General features: G+C 38.4%; 1 pseudogene; it reads right to left on the reverse strand.

Annotated features, from left to right (window-relative positions):
* Window positions 1-2,248: 2,248 nt before the first annotated feature.
* Window positions 2,249-24,504, reverse strand: part of LOC149191568 (peroxisomal membrane protein 13-like) — a 157,455-nt pseudogene continuing 135,199 nt past the window's right edge.

The following is a 24,504-nucleotide window of genomic DNA, read 5'->3' on the forward strand; positions in this document are numbered from 1 at the left end:
ATACAAAGTGAAAAATGTCACATTGCTTAAATTCCTATTCCTCTTTCCCCTGTATTTCAATCATTAAATTCATAAACATTCCCTTCCTGGTTTTTATCTTTCCATTTGGGTTTATTTCTAAGGGGTAGATTCCAAATAACAAACTTCCCTATGAGTAAGTTTCTACAAATCTTTGCAACTGAGAAACAAAAATTTGTAACAAAAAAAATCAACAATGGTCCTGGAGAACAAAGCCTCACAATGAATTTGAACCTCCAGGTGTTGAACTGCCATATGTTTGACATGATTATTATGAAAAAATCTAAACTCATCCCCAAACTTAAATTTCATATATAACTAGACATAAAGGATTGATTGTACAATATACTCAAGCCATAGCCATAAACAGAACTAACCCGAGGTAAATATATATAGTAAATAGTAATAACATGGCCTACACAGATCATGTTACTATCACTTGAACATTATGAAACAATACACTGATGATACATGAGAAAACATAGTTCTTTTACCTTCTTTGATGATGGAACAAAAGAGTTATTAGTCAATCCATTTTCTATGCTAGTGCCTAGAATTTCTATGACTTGAACATTATGAAAATAATACACTAATGATAGATGAGAAAACATAGCTCTATTACCTTCTCTGATGATGGAACAAAAGAATTATTAGACAATCCATTTCCTATGCTAGTGCCTGGCATTTCCTCTCTGAGCAATTTTTCCAAGAGTTCTTCAGTCATCATCCCACCCTCTAAAGTGCCTATAGTTTCTTGTTGAAAAACAAAACGTCAACGTGAATGGAAGTTTCTGAAACTTATAGTCTACAAACTTCATAAGAGAGACACCATTTCTCTTTCTTGAAGACATGCTTCTTTTATCTATTTAAGAATGTGACATTTGAGGTGTCCACTTATACTAGAATCAAACAGATGCTGCACCCAAACTTGTATTTCCTTTGATATTGCAACTCTTCACCAACAACCTAGTGTACTAAATGATAGATCAAATGAAGTCCTTTTAAAAGTCATTTTTCTCACATCAAAAGCACTCGTGTGTAATAAAAATCTAGATTAGCTCTTTGGGCAACAATAGAAATAAGCCCATGATTTCCATAACAAACAATTTATTTTAAAGGGAATACAAAGGGTAAACCTTTTTTGTTGTAAATACAAGAACATAACCAAAAGAGCCCTACTTGCCCAAGGCAATGTTGTATAACCAAATTTTCTCCTTCACTTGGATGTCCAAGAGGGTTTAACATGAAAATACAACTATAGTAGTAGAAGGAAAAAAAACTATGAAAATATTTGATGTTGGGTTTGTACAAACTTAGTTACAGGAAATGTAACTATTGGACTTCTTTTAATTCCAGTTGGAAGTGATAATGGTATGTGCACTACAAATTGGTCAACTCAAAACAATACAATTGAAAAAATTTATATTGGATCTATAAAGAGTGACATTACAATTGTTACAAGTTAAATTAGGGACTTTACTGTGCGCAGATGATGCTATAGATGCCAATTAATCTACTACAAGTTGGGGTTTATATGGTGATTGAGTCCGATTAGTCTAGCGAATCAAATTTATGAAATATGATTTCTAGACATCATTTGCAAACCTAACTACTCATAACAAGCATTGAATTCACTTAATGTAACAACAGTGGTATCTTCCCTTAGTAATCATCAAAATCCTTATACCTGATATGTAAATTACTCACTTTGCATGACTTAACGACACTTTCAGTATCTCTTTCATACATGAAATATTCCATATCCTCCTCACCCAAATAGAAACCTAGCCTCTCTATAATGCATAGTAGGTTTAAAGGACAATATACAACTCACAATGGAACCTTGTAATCTAAGTCTCAAGAAAGTATTTGTACCTGCAGGATATCAACAAATATGGAAATTGCAACAATCACTTATCACTTGAACAAATAAGACGAATTTGTCCTTCTCCACATCTAAGGTTCATAACCTATGATCCAATCACGTATTATTTAAATAATATAGTGCACTTATAATGCTAGGTGCCATGATAAAAATTTCTCACTTGAAAACTGAATCTACTACACACCCCACCTGCACACGGTGGTGCCCAAATTCAGTTCCTACTTAAAAATTAAAATTTCTTGTACAATGCAATCTAGAACACACTCATACAAGAAGCACATGAAAGCCACCAAAAAACAAAGAAAAACATATCTCATATTTTTCAAAGAGGATATTTGAGTAAATCTACATGAAGCAGAACCTGCAACGAACTACTACAACCTTCCACCTTAGCCTTCTTAGACATTTTCCTAACCAACTAGATGCCTCTTTAGGTTCCTCAATATTGTAGTTTTCAGGGCCTTTACTAGCCATTTCTTTTGGTCCAAACCTAGATGTGACCCTTGGTTTTGTCTGAATGCCAAGTATCCTCAACACAAAAAGAGAAAGTTCCTTGTATAATACACTAGTTTGGTCAAAAAATATAGAGCACAGTAGAATAGAAAAAACAAAACCAGAAACCAATGGTCACATCGATACATATAGAGAGAAATATATGAAATACGTCAAAGTGAACATGGTTATGTGCAAGTTTTACTTAGAGAAGGGAAATCATAATAAAAATACAATGCTTGAGTGTTTTGATCAACAAGGATCGAAATTAGACCAAAAAATGTCATAAAACCATGCATCTATACTTTCAAAATATTTAAGACAAGTTAGAAAGGTCAAAATGCATAAAAATGTGATGTTCATCCCATGTCAAAACCTTCATACTATTGAAGGAAGATTTGTATCCTTCTCAATTTTAGGTTGAAGTTAATGTGTTATACAATCCAACAACATGCATTTTGTCACTATGTATATTGCAATAATAATCCCAATAATGAGGCATTTACTAAATACATTTAAGTGTGCATTCTTTTAAAGGAAAGAGATCGTAATTAGAATTTAATAGATTAATCATATAAACCATGTGTGTAGCTGGGTCCAGCTGTAGGGAAAAAAAATGAGAAAAATATTTTAAGCTATGGGTGCAAAGAAATGGCACCTTTCCTTTCTAAAGGACGAGTTTACCATGATTCGGGTACAACAAGATCATATGGGTATACCAAGTATAGGTATTGTTGCAGTGGTAAAAAACTACAGATGCAACTATTGTCTGGATAAATATCCAAACTTTTAAGCATCCGTCTCTGTCCAATAATGAAATGTTCCAAATAAGTCACTGCTTTAATTCTTTAGTTCCATCCAACTCCGAAAGAGAAGGGAAATCTAATCCCTGGAGAAAGAAATGGTAACTTTTAAAATAATTCCTGATCAACATGGTATTAGCACATGTTATGATAATACGAAGCTACTGCGGCCCTCAACTAGAAAAATGAAACCTCCCAACAACCTCCATTCATGGTTCAAAATGTAAGGTGATGCAAAACTGTGTGTGTGCACACATGTATCAGGAACATGCAAAATGAAAAGAAAAGTAAAAATATATTTGACTGTACATCATCCATTCATCCACTCAGTGATTTTTTTCATTCATTTCAATTTAAAAAATAAGTTATACTCTCTTATCTTGAAACACAAGAAAAATAAGACATAATAAAATAAAGCAAGAATACAGTGGCTACGTGAAGCATAGATGGCTAAAAGTTTGGCGGTGAAATAGGTCACCAAATGGATCATTTGGATTACCATTTCCATTGCCATAAGGACCTCAAGGTCCCATGCAATATCCACCCATCAGTACCCCCTCCCATTACTATACATTCCACCAAACATATTTGATCCATCATATCCCACTTTGTACATATTTTTGCCATAAAGACCAACATCATATGATCCTGACATCACCCCATATCCTCCTCCCATTCCCCAATATAAATTTTTGGATCCATAAAGGCCAAAAAGATAACATGAATTGTAATTTATCATGGAACCATAACCATAATTATAGTTTTTCACAGAACCATAGCTTGAATTTAGCAAAATAAAAGGTCGTCAGGTGTAGAACTTCTTAATAACACAATTACAATTTAACAAGAAAGATGTAACAAGACTGCGAGGTTATACCGATTACGAATAATAATCTTAATGATTATGTCTTAAATAATCAAGATAAAACTCAAAATAATCTGGGCTACATTAGTTAAACATGATATATTGCAACACATTTACCTCCATATTTACTTCCATAGTTGCCCTCCTCCGACAGTCTTAGTGGCAGAGGTCTACCAATATTGCTTCTGTTAGCAAGTGGAACATTTTGTTCAATAGAAAAATTTCCTCCTATTTTTGCTACTCCAAACGAGTCCACCACAGTAATTATGGATCTAGTTGAAGGAGTCCTAAATGGAAAAGGCCCAAATGAACTTCCAACACATTTCCAAGGCTTAAGTGGAGGAACAAATCCTGTTTATTTTATAAACCCAAAAGAAAAGATACTCCAAACGAGTCCACCACAGTGATTATGGATCTAGTTGAAGGAGTCCTAAATGGAAAAGGCCCAAATGAACTTCCAACACATTTCCAAGGCTTAAGTGGAGGAACAAATCCTGTTTATTTTATAAACCCAAAAGAAAAGATAAGTGAGGGAAAAGTTCCACAAATAAATAACTCACAACAATAATCCTAAACTTCCCATTGATTTAAATGGCCCTTGAATATTTTCTATTCAAGATAACTTTTAAAAAATATTGTTCTTGATAAGTTCTTTAACTCAGTGGAAGAAGTTGCATTGATTCAGTATGCCAATATCTCTTTTACAGGAAATTACTCTAAGCTAGGAAATGAAGATTGGCCTGTACGTCTTCCCCAACTTTGCTAGCACATGTTCTAGCATGCCATGGACATTTTATCACATAGATTATGACATAAACAGAAAGAATCATAGTAACCAACAAGTGGGTGTTTGGTGGGAAGAATCTGCAATAGTAAGTGGGTGTTTTCTGGACAGAATTTGCAAAAAAGATAAATATATTCAAAATTTGTGTCCCTCACGATGGATGCAAACAAACTTTCAAACCAAGAATGTGAATGCACATAATAATGCATTTCTTTAGAAAATAACTCTACATATTATACTTTCCCAACTAGTCACAATAAATACTTATTAGGACTTATATTATTGTGATTGATTTTAGACCATACTAATATACTTATTCTCAATTTGTCTAGTTTTTCTAAGGAACCATTATCCTATAGGCATGTTATTAAATAATTATCTTTCATACTTTCATCACAGAATTCAAATTCTTCACTTCTAGGGAAAACCAAGAAAAATCCCTGAAGACCCCATTCATTAAAATACATTTTATAAAATCCTACAAAAAACTGGAATAGCCATTAATATTCACCATACTTAGAGAACTTTGATTTGGCCCATATTCTGTTAAATTGGTAGAAACTTTATTTCACACGCTGCAACTTGTCCTTCTATCAATCGTACCAAGTCTAATGAGAGAGGGCTCTTCTAGTAAATCAAGAAAGGTTTCCCACCCACCCTAACCCTCTATGTAATGTCTGCTAAATCCATTGGCTATCTTATTCATAGTAGAATAACACATCACCTCATCAAAGGTTTCTTCTCTCTATTGTATATGTCAATCAATGAATGAATATTCACTTTACAAATGATTATTTTATAAACATCATTGAAGAGAATCAAAATTTGGACAACAACATGGATTTCTTGCAAATGTTATGTGAGGCTTCTAGGTGGAAGTTATAAATCTAAAAATACAATGCTATCGACATAGTCAAAAGGATTCCCCTAATTGATTGGTTAGGATCTAGCCAAGTGTTTTTTTCCTAAGGAGAAAATATCATAATTTCCATTAATTTGTTGAAAATTACATGCTGTAAATGCCATAGGCATATGCAAATATTGTGACTGTAGTTAGTTGTTTGTTGTTACAAAAAATGTGATTTCTAACAAAATAGACTCTGTTGGGTGTGCTAGTGTTTTTGTACATATATAAATAATTACATATTCAAAAAATCACCAGTAGTGATCGTTGTTCTGTTGCCAAATTTTTTGATAATTACATGATAAATAAAAACTATGAAAAAAACAAGTATAGGCTGCTGATATTAGGGCCTATCTTCCCTCTGAAGTTCCTGATCCATATATGGTCTGTGGAAGTACTAGTAGGTCCACTCTGGCATGTACTTTGTGATCAACCATTCTCCTCGAGGACAATGCATTGCCTCTTTTGATAGCTTGTCTGCACTTTCATTACGCTCCTTGTAGATATGAGTGCAAGAAATGTGATCAAAATGTGTTTTGAGAAAAAAAATTTCATCCATAATAGTTCTGAGAGTGTATGCATGGAAAAATGTTGTGTTGTTAAACTAGTTTATGACTATTTTGGAATCCCCAAAAATTTGTAAGTGTTTGCACTATTTGAGAATGGTAAAATGTAAAAGGTGTCAGAGGGTAATCAGCTCTACATAATTATTTGTACCTTCTCCCAGACTCATGCATATGCGAAAGTAATGAGTGTCTGATAGATGAAGAATTATGCCTCCCCCACATCCCTGTACTTGTGCAACCCCATCAACATATGCCCAGGGGTGGGCTTTTTCAATTTGTTCATGTGTGATGTTCCGTGTTCTGTAGACTTGTTCCTCAGCGAGGAGTTCCCCATAGCTCGAGTAGATTTTTGGAGGTATCAGGGCCCAGTTTATATTCCGGTCTCTAAAGATGATGTTATTGCGGCACAACCATATGTGCCAAGTGACCAAGAGTGGCAGATTCCTAGATCTTGGTTTAGTTGCAGCTTCCCACCATCTATCCCAGGCATTTGGGATATCTATGCCACTCCAAGTATGCTTAATATTTAGAGTGTGCAGGACTTGAGACGAGAGTATTTGGGATGTGGGGCAAGTGAGGAATAAATGATGATTTGTTTCCTCCTCCTCATGGCATAAAACACACCAGGTCAGACCTGGGAAAGCCCTTTTCCAAGATTTGCTCCTGTAGGAGTTTTATCCATTATGATATTCCACATCAATAATTTTGTGTGCGAAGGGGCTTTTAACTTCCAAAGGTGGCTCCAGCAGCTCATTAGTCTGTCTGGCTTGTGCTCAACATGTATGATATCACACCCTTGCTTGGAGGAGTAGTGCACAGTTTTAGTAAATCCCCAAATCAATTCATCCTCCTCTTCATTTAGGCGCACATGGGATTCTGATAAATTCTGCAGAAATATTCTCCATTGTCTTTCCCATTGATCTGGGATATTCCAAGCCTCTCCTGTGTGCCATGCTTGCTGCAAAATGGTTGTGTTACAATGGTCTCCAAGATGTGATATGAACAGGGCTCCATTGTGGTTGAGGAGTGTGATCAATTCCTATGGGAGTTGATAAGCATTTCCACTGCCAATCTAGGGATCAATCCCAATTTGGATTGATTCCTCATTCCCAATCCTCCAAATAAGGCCCCTTTTGATGATGGGCAGGGTGTTGATTATGGCCCTCCAGATGATTGAAATAACTTTCCTGTTCCATGTAGGTCACCTTACCCAGTCCAGTATAGTTCTAGGCCAAATGTATTTATGGGTGACCACCTCTGACCAAAGACTCTTGTGCTTTAGGAGTAGCCAACCTTGTTTAGTAGCCAGTGCTTGAGTGAAAGCCAGGAGGCACTTTAAACTCCAACCTTCCCAATTTTTGGGTGTCGTAATTCTGCGCCATTTGACCCACGCATAAGGCTTTCCATCTTTCTATCCCTTCCACAGGAAATGGCACCAGACTCGTTGGATCCTATGCAAAATCCCCAAGGGGATCAAGGAAAATGACATCCAAAAGACTGGGGTTGCTTCTAGTACTACTTTTATGAGTACCAGTCTTCCAACTCTGGATAGAAGGCAATGACACCAGATATTTTTTTTTTTTTCCACCTTTGAGATCAACTAGGTCCAATCTGCTATCTTATAGCCATCAACTTTAATCCTAAATCCCAAATACTTCAGACCATCCTTTAGTGCCAAAATTTGATATGGGAAATTTTGAAGGGCTAGATGGGATTCTTGTTGAGTACATTCAGAGAAAGATATCGTGGAATTTTCCCTACTGATTTCCATTCCTGTGGCAGCACTGAAGAGTTTTAATGTCTCTCTGAGAGTGATGATATCCTGTATACCCCCATTGAGAAAGATGAGTATATCATCAACAAAAAGTAGATGAGTTAAAAGGAAGTGATCAGTAATCATGAGTCCCCTGAGCCTCCCAGCTCGCTTCTCTGTTACTATCAATCTACTCATGCCTTCCATGACCAGAAGGAATAATAGGGGGGATAAGGGACATTCCTGCCTGATTCCCCTTCCCGCTTGAAAGGAATGGGAGGTTGACCCATTTATAAGGATTGCAAAGGAAACTGATGTTATACATCCCATAATCCATCTGGTGAACTCCATAGGGAAACCCAGATGTTTGAGTATCATCCTTAGATATAACCAACTTATTTTGTCAAAGGCTTTTGAGAGGTCGATTTTGAGTGCCATCCATTTTAGTTTTCTCAGTTTAATGGAGTGGAGGGCGTCTTGGGCAGAGCCTATGGCTTCATGTATATGTATATTATGGAGGAAGGTGAATTGTTCCTGAGAAATGTGTTCAGAGAGGATTGGCTTGATGCGGTTGGCTATAATCTTGGCAATAATTTTGTAGAGACAATTGCAGATGGATATGGGGCGAAAGTCATGGAAGGAGGTGGGGGAGGTAGTCTAGGGTATGAGGGCAATAAAAGTGGAATTTAAGGGGGAATATATGTAGCCTAGAGACTAACTCTCTTCTACCACTCCTAGCAGGTCTGGTCCAACGATATCTAGGAAAGCAATATAGAATTCCATAGGCCAACCATCCAGCCACAAACTTTTGTCCTTATTGAACCACTTGAGAATGCTTTCTAATTCCCCCATGGAAACTGGTTTTATGAGATCCTCCATTCCATCCAGTTCCAAGTACCTAGGGAAATCACCTGCAAGGTTTATGATTTCAGCAAGAGATGGGGCAGGGGGGGCTTTGAAGAGCTGCTTGAAATGGGAGATACCAAGGTGGGTGAGATGAGAGTGAGTGGTGGCTGACTGATCCTGATCCAATGGCATTTGCTAGATAGTATTGTTGGCTTTCCTTCCATTGGAAGAATTGTGGAAGAATTTTGTGTTGACATCCCTTGCTTGTAGCCAGATTGATTTGCTTCTGAGTCTCCACAATTCTTCTCGTTCAAGGAGGATCTCAAATCTCTGTGATTCCAAGTCCACAAGATGTATCTTTTCTTTAGTGGATAAGTAGCCAAGCCCACTAGCATCCATTAAGGAGGCGAACTGAACTTCGATGTCCACAAGGGATTGGTCATCCCTATCTCTTTTCCTTTTAGTCCATTCAATGGTTAATTTCTTGAACTGTTGCAGGTTGTTTTTGAAATCTGCAGCCTTCCTCTGATCCCTGAGGGGTGGCTAGGCATGCCAGAACTTTGAAACCATATTAATTTAACCAGGGTCCTTTAACCAAGAAGAGTTAAATTTGAAAGGTGCCCTTGGTTTCCTTGATGGGCCAGCCACTTCTAAGAAAATGGGAGAGTGGTTCAAAATCCCCCCGAGCCAACCCATTGCCTGTAGATGGCAAGAGTATGGAGGAGGTCTTCTTGAATGATATATCTGTCCAACCTTCTATCAAGGGCAGCTTCAATAGTACGTCTATTATACCATGTTCGCATCTTCTTATTCATGGATACATATATGAGCCCATATTGGTCTAGAAGAAAGCTCAGTTGATATGAGAGAGGGTCAAGCTGCGAGTGATGCCCCTATGATTCCTCATGTCCAATGGAAAAATTTAGGTCTCCCCCTATAATAGTGGCACTTTTAATCAAGGGAATTTCCAGAAAGGATTGCCAAAAAGAAAGCCATTTTGGTTGGGGGCATAGATATTAATGATGCGAAGTTGTTTGCCTAGATCTGTAGAGAAAATGTCCATGCCCAGGTATCCCTGGACCCCCAAGAGGATATCATCCTAATAGATTTTGGATTGATTACAATAGCTAAACCCTGAGATCTGCCCAATGCGTCCAGGCCTTGGAAGTGCCAACTAGGTAGAATGGCTTGTAGGATCTTAGTAATCTGATTAGAAGGCCCAAGGGTTTCCTGAAGAAGAATCATGTCACAGGGAGTACAATGCAAGAGGCGCTTGAGGGCCAATTTTTTTTTTTTGGGTTGGCCAAGGTCCTACAATTGAAAGAGAGCCAAATCATAAGGGAATAGTATCAAGGGTTTTAAATGCTCTAAGTGCCCTTTCAAAGGTGTTCTTTCAACCTTTCACCACATCTGCCCCTGGATATTTGATGACTTTGGATATCTTTGAAGGCCTACCTCTGGTGGGTTTAATCTCGGAGGGAGGGGGGGAGGCTGAGACCTAGATTGGGGGGGCTGTTCAAAAGTCAAGATCGGAGATTGTAGGTGTGCGAGCCCAAGGCAGACGGGGGGAGAGGGGGATGAAGGAGAGGGATCAAAGCTTGTATTGTTGGCAGGGTAGTAGAGAAAATGGGGGGCGGGGGGGCTCGAGATCACAGTTAATGGTCGAATTTATGCATGATAGGGATGCAGAATGGGATGTAGATTAATGTATAGATGCATTAAATTGATTAAGCAGAGCAGAGGAAAAGGAAACAGGAGCATTACCCGTTGTAGGAGTAGCTTTCAAGTAGACCGGGATCGAGTCAGTGGATGGGATATAGGTGGTATTAGTTGAGCACTAGTTTGTTGGGAAATGACTCCATCTGCATCCTTAGATTGATCTTGACCTGAGGGCTACTCGTCCACAATCGGGTCTTCAAGCTGACGGTGCTTCATTCCCCTTGCAGCCTCCTGTGAAGTAGGAGTGAGCAGTGGACAATCCTTGTATACATGGCCAACCTTGTGGCATCTTCTGCATCGAAAAGGCACACCTTGATAATCTAGATTTTGACAACGCGAGAAGTGCCTCCAGTGGAGGGTTATATTTTCCTCAAGCCCCTCCCTGGTATCCAGATGAACCAGGATACGCACCATTATTATAATTCCTGACTTTTCAAATGATTAATCATGTTCTAAGTAGGTACCCAGTGCATCTCCAATACGCTTGAAAACTACAGGGGTCCAGAACTGCATTGGAAGGCCCGACAGATGGACCCAAATCGGCCCAGCACCCAACTGTTCTTGCTCTAGGTCAAATAAAGGGTCCCATCTTTTAACAGTACTGGAGCAAGCCCGATGTGCCAGAATCGGGATAGTATCTAGTCGGTGTATTCTTCCCTATGGAAGCGTAGGGCAAACCATCCACGAGCTAGAACCCTGATAATGGGTAATTCTTTGAGCAGGGATCCCTAAATCTTCGAGGTCTAGAGGTGAAGACGATCCACAGAGTAGTTTTTGTGCCGCACTCAACCCACCAAAACCTTCTTTGTCGTCTCTGCGACTTTGCCCATCAGAATATCCTCGCTTAGGTTTAGGTTGATGTCCCTGACCAGAGTTTTTAGGCACCTTCCTTTCTTAGGTTTGTTTGAGTGGCGAGTAGTCAGGTAATCCTTGAAAAGACCCCAACAACCCTGGTTAATAGTTTGGGGAGTGGACAGGGTAGATTTAGTGTTTGGGATCGGGGAGTTGAAGCATCCTGAGCGGATGGGGGTGTTAGGGTTTGTACCTCCAGGGTTTAGGGTTGTAGTTGAGACGACATGATTGATGAGAGGAGCGAGCCCGGATGGAGGGATATGGGAGGTGGAGGGAGCGTAATGGGGCATAGAGATATGAGGAAGGTGTGGCAAGGGGGTGTCAAATGTGGGTAAGGGTTGAAGACAGGTTCCTAGTAGGTTTAAGGTCGTTGGAGAGAGCGAGGGGTAGTCTAAACTAGGTGCATGTTCAATGTGGACAAAGGGCAGAGGGTGCTTTTCAAAAGGACTAGGATGAACATGAGCGGACTGAGCAACTGTCAGCGGTCATAGAGTGGCAGTAAAAGGGCTAGAGCCCGACATGCTTCGAGGGTGCGACTAGATAACTTGATGGGGATGAGGGTCCACCTCATAGTCAACGTACTCTATCTCCATTGAAACCGACAGTAAATGGTCGGAGGAGCTACAGTTGTCAAGGAGACAAAACCGAGATGGAGGTTAAACTAGGTGAGACCACTCAGTGAGGCCTCTGTTAGCTAGGTAACCACGAGATGAATGAATTAAACGCCACAACGAGTTAGGGAGGTGAGGGGTAAGTTCATGCCAGCCAGGTGCTAGAGCCATGGCCATCAAACCCTAGGATATTGACCCCCGAGGCCACCATGGATGCTGGCTTCAGCCTTATAGAGCTCCTTCTTCAGCCTCCTTTGCGAGTTGTCTCTTTCTTGACCATTTTATCTAGCTAAGTGTTAAATTCCTTTGTATTCCATTTTGTTTTGAACCCTCGCCAGATGAACTATAAGGAGAAATGTCGGTAAATTGATCTAGAATCCTCTATTCCTCAGAGGTAAATTAAAATTTGTATCCAAATTTTAGTTGCTACCCAAATTTATTATTCATCACATTAAGTCCCTTCTCCCCAAACTTATGCCAAGCTGGAAATTCTTTTCAAAAAAGTTATTTGCACTAAATCTAGTGGAGATGAGGGTTTTCATATAGTTGGCTAGAGCCACTATTATGCCACTAAGGATAAAGGAAGATTGGGTGCTATAGCCACCCAAATGAAAGCCTAGGCTCTTTATGCCAAATGGACTGCTAGAGTAGTGGAAGGGAAGGAGGCATGGAAGAGACTACTTGGGAATCAATCATCTAGGGGCTTTACTCTACTGCAAAATATGAAGTAATATAAACATTCACAAGCTATTGACCACCCCAAAATCTAGCCAAATGATGAGATCTTTTTAGCCAAATCGACTCGGAAATCTTGGCAGGTCAAGTTGGTGTGTAAAAGTGGAAAAGTGACTTCCTTGAATCTGGGATTTATTTCAAGGCCCATTGTTTAATGTTTTTAAGTAGTTCTTCAACAAGGAAATCTACTTGTGAACATCTCTTGGATTTGAACCAAGAGACTGTACAAGAAAGGCATTTGGGTCCTGGTGATTTCTATGGGAAAATAGTTAGAGATTGGAAGGATTCGAAAACCTTATATAAAAAATCAATCTTAGTCTTACAAATAGAATTGCACTAGAAAAGGTTTAGATTTCAATCTTAAAATACCTTTTTCTTAAGCTTGACCTTCTATGATGACTAACTTGGTGGAAATATTGGAGATGGAATCAAAGAAAATGTTTTCTGAACTACAATTGAGTTGATGGTTACAAATGGCTTAGGAATAGACCTAAGAAAAAAGGAAACATCTAGAGAATCAACTCTAAGGAGAATAATTTTCTTTCATATTTGAAATCCATCTAAAACTACCACTTACAGCCTAGAAAGGCCTACTTCAATTAGTATTAAACCCATATAAAATTGGCAATTACAACCCAAAAAACCCTACTTCGATTGGTCTTTAACACATCATGACTTAGTCATAGTGAAATTCTTGAACACCTAGTAATTCTACACCTTGAAATTCCCCTATGTGGCAAGATGAAACCTTGAAGCACTTGTTTTAGTTTTGAAAATATTCTTATTGTAAGATTTGTCCATCCTTGCTCTCATCTAATATTTCTTAGAAGATTTCCCTATTGGGAGATTCTCTCCCCTGGGCCATAACTTTTCACATACCAAGTACTAGATTATAATTGGTATCTTATATCATCTATGGAACACAATAAAGATATGTGTATCAACTCGTTCTTAGCATAGTGCCAATGTACTTAGCAAGAGGGGTATCTCATTTGTGCACATTTGAATCTGCATATCCAAGTGAAAATGTGGAGGGGGAGATGGAAATAATCCACCTTCATGAGCTAATGGGATACTAGACAATGCACAATGAACAAAGTGCCACCTCAAGGATATTATCTTGCCCACTATATGTACTCTCAACCTTCATGCAATGAAATTAACATAAAGCAAGTTGAGTTGCAAGAGAATGTCAAGAGAAGAAAAGACATTGACCCCCAACAAGACCCCCAAAGTGGTCTATCACTTAGAAATAATTATGACTATTCTTCTGGTCACCATGATGAATCTACGCATGACAATGATGGATAGATGATCCTAAGCCCACAACTAAAGGTTTGGGTCCTCCTTCCAAGGATGAAGTCTCTCCTCCTCGAATGGGTTTAATTATTGCAACATCATGGTTTATTCACTTACTCTTTCCCAATGACGTAGTTGTTTATATGTTTATTTCTTTATGATTTGGGCTTTATGGCACTTCAGTTTTGGAGACATTGCATGGCCTATTTTAACTATATAGAATTTTTTCCTTATAATTGTAGCTTGTCATGGTTGCCTCAACACCCTTTTTTTTGTAAATAGATGTGAATGGAAATCTGAAGCATTTTATCTAAATGAAAAATTCTAACATATAAAGGCCATTACTCATCAACTCAAGTATTTTATCCAACTTCATGGGACCCTGGGAAAAGGAAATGAAAACCCATCTGAATATTCTACGAAAATACCTTGGAAATAATACCTACATGTATCTCTCCCTTTTCATTAACATATATAATAGATGGTGTTATCCTGGCCCTTCTGAGTTCTCAATTACTTTTGGGTTCTACAAATATTCAAAAAATAGTCTAATGAGAAGATGTGTGAAAACCAAAATACTAATTATTTTGTCATCTCAGCCTAGAGAAAACAATAAGGACATTAACATTCAAGAATAAACAACTAACCTTCCCTTCCATGATTTCCACACATGATTTGCAGTACCTAAATCAATACCAACCACATCATTCTCAATAGGCCTTGACCTGTAAGCCCTAACAACCTTTAGAGAAAATTCTAAAAAGAAAAATTAAATTTTCAATGCAGTATGGCCATCTACTTTTTAATTGCTGGAAATTAATCAAGCAATGCAATCATACCACAAAGGAAGGTTATAGTATAAATATGAAAGTTCTTGTTGTATTTGTCCATCTATGTATGAGAGGTGACCCAAGGCTTGGCATGTAGGTACTCTAGAAGCCCTACAAAAGCATTGCATCATATTGTGAATGGCAATCCAAAATAATCAAATTAAGGAAAAGTAGAGGCAGTAGACCCACCTAACCCTAAAGAAAATTTGTCAATGTATTTTAGAATGTCAAAATGTTAGGAAAAAAATAAAAAACTTAATAAGTATACACAACTCTACATCGAACATAGAGAATCCATGGAAATATATATCATCCTATCATAAAACTCTCCATTACACACACTCATGAACCACTGCTATCCAATGTTGAATCCTCTCAGTAATTGAAGTGACTCCCAAAATAAATGCAAAGCACTACCCTGTTGATTGAAAAACCAAATTGATTGAGAAGCTATGCGTGGATAATTTTTTATTACACACCTATACAACGATCTGCTTCCAACTTCTATAGGTATATCAACAAAAGAGGCATAAAAAATCCATTTTAGTTGGTGACCATTAAAGCTTCAATGTGTACAAGATTTGGAGAAAAGCATACCTAATAAGGTTCTTGTCTAGTTACAACAATTGGGCTCTGCACAATATGCTTCCCATCTGTCTAGGAAAGGAAGCCAAAGGGAATGTCTGCATTACCAAGGAGAAGGTTCATATTCTTTGTGGTTACAGTGACAGTGTAGCTCAGTTTCTAGTTTGTCTCAGTAAATACCAACTTTCGTGGCTTGACAGTTATAGTCACGACTCACACCTCCCCTTGGAGGAATGACCCTGACTCTGTAGATGGACTGAGGAGAGTGTGCATTAATGGCACTTCTAAAGAAGACAATTGAGTGCTTCTTTGGTTGACTGGGATGAAAAACTAGAGAGAATGAAGGATAGTTGAGATTACCAGGACTTATTCTTCATGTTGGGCACTCGAAAGGATTTTGGATGATAGCCTAAATGGATTTTGTGGTATAATTAAGGTTGCACATATAAAATTAAAAAGACAGAATGGATGAAAAATAATACCATGAAAAATAAAACTAAGTGGAAAGAATAAACATATGAATAATTCTACCATGATAAAACAAAACAAAAAGAGAATCATTATTGCAATAGTTACCAAGATGACATCTTGAGAAACCTTGCCTTGTCTTTTAGTACATATAACTTTAGCTTTACATACGTCAGCCTACATGAAAACCTCAACTTTCCTGATATGTCAGTGTTTCATTAAAATTCATCTCTAGTTAGATGAAATCAATATAAGAAGACATATTAAAATATTTGGAGCAAAAACATCATCTACATGGATTCTAATTTAATTAAGATATCATGATATCATCCATGGATTTTGCATAAAATAGTTGAGAAACAAATTTCACATATCAATACTTCACAGGTAAATATATTTTACAAATATAACTATATGAGGTAAGGCATTATTAGTTACTCCCATATTCTAGTGCAATTACAGATCATGCTCAAGGATGCTATGCCTCATGTCCCGAGGTGTTAAGTTTATCATTGTGGTATGAAAATTTTCTCTTTCCCTATCTGAAATAGGAAAATGGCATGGATCAAGCCAACCCCAAAGTACTTGACGCAATGCTAACCTTGGATTCAAGTAGGCTCTAGATGACACTCCAATGTATTCAATTTTCACTCAGTGCTGCTAACTTGATTTTAGTTTAGGCCTCTGAACAAAGAGTAAATATCAAATAGCCTTATGTCATAAAATTACACTACAAAAAAAGAAAATATTGTATATCTAACAATTCCAAATGAGTTTTTTATTATCACAACTCGGTGCCGAAAAAATGAAGGAGAACCTATTTATATGAAACCATTATTAATGCATCGGGAAAAACCAGGTGTTCAATAGTCTATGATAGGGCAGGGGATATATCAACACATTATGTGTTTGTATGTGAAATGATTTAGTGAATCTATATGATGAATTTTGTTAATTGAATACGTACACTAATACAGATCCATCTAAACCAATGTGTGATATAAACATCGAGGTTGCACACCTTCTAGCTACATAATGCAGATCTGAGTTCACACAAATAAGCAATATATCATATATTGAAATTCAGGAGATATGAAATCAAGAACTCCATGGCCTTGAGGTGCATAAAAGGGAGGTATAGATGGGTATGTGTTAGTTCTCAAAACTAAGAACTGGAAGACCATATTGAAGATCATCATTGAAAGTTGTCATATAAACTAAGACAAATATGGGATTTTTTAAAAGTATTCCCTTTGATTGGAAAATATCAGTTTCCGTATATACTGTACAAGGGATTTATACAGATCCGTTGCATAATTGTCTTCATAAATTTTATTAGTACATTTAATACTAAAGATATGAAACCCCAATCCATTTTAAGCTAGATGTAGATTAAAAAAATTCCCAAATTTTTAGAGCATAGAAATCCACATACCAAACTATAGCAAAAATTCGAAAAGACGATGAACATTGAGAGTCAGGGAAGATAAGAAATCCTGGTTGTCCCTAGATCCATTCCCCAGAAGCATCCTAAAAACAAATCCCCAAATTTTTAGAGCATAGAAACCCAAATACGCAAAAATTTGAAAAGACGATGAACATTGAGAGCTAGGGAAGAGTATAACTCTCTGTTGTCCAAATCCAGTTGTACTGATATGACCACATTCACTGTGCTGGTAATGCCCCTATATTTTCCCATTTGTTGCTATTTTTTAATCACCGATGGTCGAGATATCTGTTGGAAATAATACTGAGAGGGGGGGTGAATCAGTATTATCAGATCAATAAAACTTTTTCAATGCTCAGAAACATATACGCTACTTCAGTTAAGTGAACCAGTGTGTACACGCTACTGTGTCTAAAGAAACCAGCGTATAACCATAAATCTTATAATTCAGTTAGTTTATCTTCAGTTAAATGCATCAGGACATTATTCATCATATTAAGAATAGCAGAACAGATCATCACACAAAAGCCACACACATGAACACCATGATATAAGGTGGAAACCCAATGTGGGTGAAAACCACCTGCTGCAAGTCGTCTCTATCTTTCTTTAATAAGAACTTCAGTTTACAATATTTTGTACTGGTGCAACCTTATACTAGTACGCAGGCTACAACCTGCAGAAGGCTTCAACCTTCTCTCGTTCTCCAAACTTCCTTGGAAGGGAGCTCCAACCCCCTTTGCTCTTGTACTAGCTACGATACTAGTACGTAGGTGCTGGCCTACAATCTTCTTTCCTTCAGGTACCACTTTTCATCAATTTTCAGACTGGATACTCCTGAAGCACAACATTACAATCTGAAGACCATGATTCATTCACAAATCATAAAACAACCAATACTAGCATCATCAATCTTTGAATCACTGAACCACTGAAACCCTGTCAAACCCAGTCACCAGAACACAGAGCAGACTACAGAACTCTGCAATAACAGTCAGATCCAGCTGCAACCCAAAAATCAAGCTCCAAAAGATATACGCTACTATAATGAAGGCAACCCGTGTATACACGCGGTTTTACCGAAGACAACCTGCGTACAGATCTAAAATTAATTTTTCATAACTTGCAGCTGTACCAGATTTCAGTTATACCTAGAACATAACTTTGCGTCAGTATGCAGATCTAGAAATACGGATAATCAACCATATAAATATAGTTCATTTCAAACCATTTGATCCCGATCTCTCCTTAGATCTAGTTCTCCATCAACCGGTGAGATCTCTCCTTAGCTCAGATCAAGCAATACCTCATCAACCAATAACCTGCATACTGGATCTAATACTTCATCAGATATTCAAGACTTTTTCAGATGCCCTTGCCTAATGATTTCCTTCTCCTTATATAGCATTAGGCCTTGTTCAATACCAAGAGCCAAAACCATAGAAATCCAATACCATCATCTTCAAAAATAGGGATCAACACGTTCGTCGAGACATCAAGGTCCATAATCATAGGCACAACTTCCAAGGAATAACTGCCGTGGACCAAAGAGAAGTTTTCCACATACACGCGCTTTTACTGAAGCCAACCAGCGTGTACACGCGACTTGATATATAGAGAATCTGCGTATATGAACTTTCTTGGCATGCTGTACTAAGATCTGTCCTCTGATTACTTGTACCAACCTCTGAGCACCTGTACCAACCTCTGAGTGAGTTGCCATCAAGGACAACGCTTGAATCATAATGCCAACAATCTCCCCCTTTGGACTTGATGGCAACCACCACACCAAGTCACTCTCCCCCTTTGACATCAAGGGCAAAGGGCTGTGCTCCCCCTGAGTACATGTTGATATATTTGCTTGGCTGTGCTGAAACATGCTTCCTCTGACTGTAGGCAAGATCTGCAAAATATGTTCTTCAAAGGAACCTAGACTTATACACCATAAGGGACCTTCCTATTACCAAAAGACTCAATACATACATCCATACTCCCAACCAAGAGGGGATACATCAGAAACCAACATAGGCCGTTACATGACCTTGACACCATAAAAGAGATACATGACATAGAGACAACAAATCTAGACCAAGACTTATGAAAGTCACAAGCAGCATCTGATACACATCTTTTAGATCAGCAACCAAGATTTTCTTCTGAGCTCCTTCTCCTGAAACCAACAACAGTTGTGTACTAGAACCAAAAGCATCTAAATGCCAACAATGCTTTATGAGACTTTAATCTACTCCCCCTGAACCTGTGCCTGCTGCTCCCCCTGAACCTGTGCCTGAAGAATTCTGGCATACCCATCTCAGACCTTCTCTGACTGGAGTCTGCCCTTGCTGTTCAGAACTCCATATACGCGACTTCCTTTGCAGAAAACGGCGTATGCACGCGGATATGCTTTCTGCAACACGCGTACACCATATATGTGTACACCATATATGTGTTTACCAACTTTTCTGTAGAACAGATAAGCTTCAACAGCAGGATGAAGCATCAAATACTCCCAGCTTTTGTCTGAGATATTCAAAAGTTTCCCTGGGCAGTGGTTTTGTGAGAATATCAGCAACTTGTTCCTTAGAAGGAACATACTCCAGTTTGATCTTCTGCTCAAGCACTTGTTCCCGAAGAAAATGGTACTTGATTGGTATGTGCTTGGTCTTTGAGTGCATGACTGGATTCTTTGAAATGCTGATTGCACTTGTATTATCACATAGGATAGAGACTGGTGGAGTGCAAGTGATTTGAAAATCCTGCAAGGTCTGCATCATCCAAAGAAGTTGTGTGCAACAAGATGCCGCAGCCACATATTCTGCTTCAGCTGTAGATAAGGAAATCGAACTCTGTTTCTTGCTGAACCAAGATACTAATCTGGAGCCCATAAAGAATGCACCAACACTTGTGCTCTTCCTGTCATCCACGCTTCCGACCCAATCTGCATCTGTATAAGCATGAAGTGTGAGATCTGTATCTCTAGGATACCATAATCCATAATTTTGTGTCCCTTGAAGATATTTGAAGATTCTCTTCACTGCCTGAAGATGAGTCTCCTTTGGATTTTCCTGAAATCTCCCAACTATTCCGACTGCATGCATGATGTCTGGTTGGGTACCTGTCAAATAAAGCAAACTCCCAATCATGGATCTATAAGTTGGTTGATGAACTGCTGCTGATTCATCATTTGTGCTGAGGCTGCATCCTGTAACCATGGGTGTACATACTGGCTTTGAATCTTCCATGCCATACTTCTTCAAGATCTGCTTGAGGTACTTGGTTTGAGACAAGAAGATGCCTCCTTCATTTTGTTGGATTTGCAATCCAAGAAAGTATGTCAATTCTCCAAGTAGTGACATTTCGAATTCTTTCTGCATAACCAAGGCAAAGTTTTGACTCATAGTCTCTTCATTGCTGCCAAAGATAATATCATCTACATAAACAACAAGTATTAGCAATTTCTTATTTTCAATTTTTATATAGAGATTGCTATCTGCTGATCCTTTTGAAAAGCCTTGTTGGTGAAGATATTTGTCCAATCGATAGTACCAAGCCCTTGGAGCTTGTTTGAGACCATAGAGAGCCTTTTTTAATTTGCATACAAGGTTTGGATCATTCCCAAGTATGAAACCATCTGGCTGCTCAATATATACTTCTTCTTCTAAGCCTCCATTCAGAAAGGCTGATTTCACGTCCATTTGAAATACCTTGAAGTTTTGAAAGCTTGAGAGAGCAAGGAACATTTGGATGGCCTCAAGTCTTGCTATAGGAGCAAAGGTCTCTTCAAAATCTATCCCTTCTTGCTGCGCATACCCTTTACAAACAAGTCTGGCCTTGTTTCTAATTACTTCTCCATTTTCATTCAATTTATTCTTGAAGACCCATTTTGTCCCTATGACATTCTTATCTTTTGGTCTAGGAACCAGTTCCCAAGTGTTGTTCTTTTCGATCTGCTCAAGTTCTTCATCCATTGCTTTGACCCAACATTCATCTTTGCATGCCTCTTTCACATTTTGTGGTTCAGTGGAAGAGAGTAATGCCAAATAGCTTGAAGCTTCTGCAATTCTTCTTCTTGTTTGTATTCCTGCTTCTTTCTGCCCCACAATTTGAGATTCTGGATGATTCTTTTGAACATATCTGGATGGAATCTTTTCTTCTATTCTTGCCTTCTCCTCTGGTTCTTCTTGAGGTTCTTCTTCTTCATCATTCTGCCTTTGAGTGTAGCCTTCATCTTCTTCAATGTCTTCATGATGAACTTGCCTAGGAATATATCCCTTCTCATCAACCACTACATCAATGCTGTCAACAATTCTGCCAAGTCTTTTATTGTAGCACTTGTATGCTTTGCTATATGGAGAATAACCAAGAAGAATGCCTTCATCTGCTCTTGGTTCAAGTTTGCCAAGTTGCTCATCAGTATTCTTAATATAACATTTGCTCCCAAATATTTTGAAGTGATTCACCGAAGGAGTCTCACCACTCCAGAGCTCATGAGGTGTTTGAGTGCTGTTTACTCGGACATTTGTTTTGTTAAGAATAATAACCGCAGCATGTGCAGCTTCACCCCAGAAAGTTGCGGGAGTACCTGATTCATCAAGCATAGCACGAGCCATTTGTTGGATTGTTCTGTTCATTCTTTCCACCACCCCATTTTGCTGAGGAGTTCTAGCTGTAGAGAATTCTCTTCTTATCCCATGTTCTTCACAGAAATCGAAAAATTCGTTTGAGGTAAACTCCCCACCTCTGTCAGATCTGAGGCACTTAATTTTGTGTCCTGATTCATTTTCAACCAAGGCTTTGAAGGATTTGAATTTTTCGAATGCTTCATCTCTGTGCTTCATAAGTCCTAACCAAACAAACTTGGAGAAATCGTCAATGAATAATATCAAGTATTCTTCTCCTCGAGGTGTTCTTTTTCTGAATGGACCACATGTATCTGTATGTACTAGCTCAAGAGGCATGCTAGCTGATCCTTCCTTCTCTGGAAAGTTAGTTCTGGTTTGCTTTCCAAACTGACAAGATTTGCATATAGTGTTGTCTGGAATTTTGATATCTGGAAGACCACGAACTGCCTGATATTTGCATGCTTTCCTTATTTGTGAAAAGCTTAGATGCCCCAACCTTCGATGCCATAGCCAGTGTTCATCATCCTTGCTCAAATAGCATTGTTGTGTTCCTTCTTCAAATATGTATAGATTATTTGGAGTCCTTCCTTTGATCACTGTTTTACCTGTATAAAGATCACAAACACAACATCCATTTGATCTAAATATTACCTTTGTTCCTTGATCGCACATCTGACTGACACTCAGAAGATTATGCTTCAATCCATCAACATACAAAACATTTCCAGCTTTGACCTTCTCTTTCAATGGAGCCACACCTTTTCCTTTTATGGCTGCAGAGATATCGTTTCCAAAAGAAACTTTCTTCCCCTTTTCTAATGCGGTATATGACTCAAGCTTTTCTTTGTCCCCTGTCATATGCTTCGAACATCCGCTGTCAATGTACCATAGACTTTCTTGACCTTCTACATAAAAGGCTATCCCACATCTTTCTGGTTGTGGTTCCTTTATTCTCCATGTTGGAAATAATACTGAGAGGGGGGGTGAATCAGTATTATCAGATTAATCAAACTTTTTAAATGCTCAGAAACATATACGCTACTTCAGTTAAGTGAACCAGCGTGTACACGCTACTGTGACGAAGTAAAACAACGTATAAGAAGAAAACTCACAATTTAGTTAGCTTATTCTTCAATTAAGTGCATCAGGGCATTATTAATCACATTAACAGTAAACATGTGCAGTATAACAGAACAGATAAAAAGCCACACACATGAACACCAAGATATAAGGTGGAAACCCAATGTGGGTGAAAACCACCTGCTGCAAGTTGTCTCTATCTTTCTTTAATATGAAACTTCAGTTTACAATCTTTTGTACTGGTGCAGCCTTATACCAGTACGCAGGCTACAACCTGCAGAAGGCTTCAACCTTCTCTCGTTCTCCAAACTTCTTTGGAAGGGAGCTCCAACCCCCTTTGCTCTTGTACTAGCCAAGATACTAGTACGTAGGTGCTGACCTACAATCTTCCTTCTTTCAGGTATCACTTTTCATACATTTTCAGACTTGGATATTCCTGAAGCACAACATTACAATCTGAAGACCACAATTCATTCAATTTCCACAACAGATCATTGAAGCATAAAACAACCAAACTTTGAATCACTGAACCACTGAACCCTGTCAATCACCAGTTACCAGAACACAGAGCAGACTACAGAACTCTGCAATAACAGTCAGACCCCACTGTAAACCCAAAATCAAGCTTCAAAAGATATACGCTACTTTAATGAGCAAAACCGCGTATACACGCGCTTTTACCGAAGCCAACCTGCGTACAGATCTAAAAATAAACTTTCTCAATTTGCAGCTGTACCAGACATTAGTTAGACCCAGAACGTAACATTGCGACAATATGCAGATCTAGAAATACGCATAATCAACCATATCATGATAGTGCATTTCAAACCATTAGATCCCGATCTATCCTTAGATCTAGTCTTCCATCAACTGATGTGATCTCTCCTTGGCTTAGATCAAGCAACTCAGAACCTGCATATCAGATCTCTTTCTCTCTTAGATATTCAAGCCTTGTCGAAAGATGATTTTGCCTAATGATCTTCTTCTCCTTATATAGCCTTAGGCCTTTCTCAATACCAAGAGCCAAAACCATAGTAACACAATACCATCAACTTTAAAACTAGGGATCGACACGCCCGTCGAGACATAATGGTCCGAAATCATAGGCACAACTTCCAAGGACTAACCACCATGAACCAAAGGAACCTTTCCACATACACGCGCTTTTTCTGAATCGAACTAGCGTGTACACGCGACTTGGGCTTAACGAAACGACGTGTATGAGCTTCCTTGGCATGCTGTACTGAGATCTGTCTTCTGATTAAGTTGCCATCACCTGTACCAACCTCTGAGCACCTGTACCATCCTCTGAGTGAGTTGCCATCAAGGACAACACTTGA

This window comes from Pinus tabuliformis, chromosome 2_2 (genome assembly GCF_031772625.1).
Source record: "Pinus tabuliformis cultivar Carrire ecotype Pingquan chromosome 2_2, CPIR1, whole genome shotgun sequence".
Taxonomy (NCBI): Eukaryota; Viridiplantae; Streptophyta; class Pinopsida; order Pinales; family Pinaceae; genus Pinus; species Pinus tabuliformis.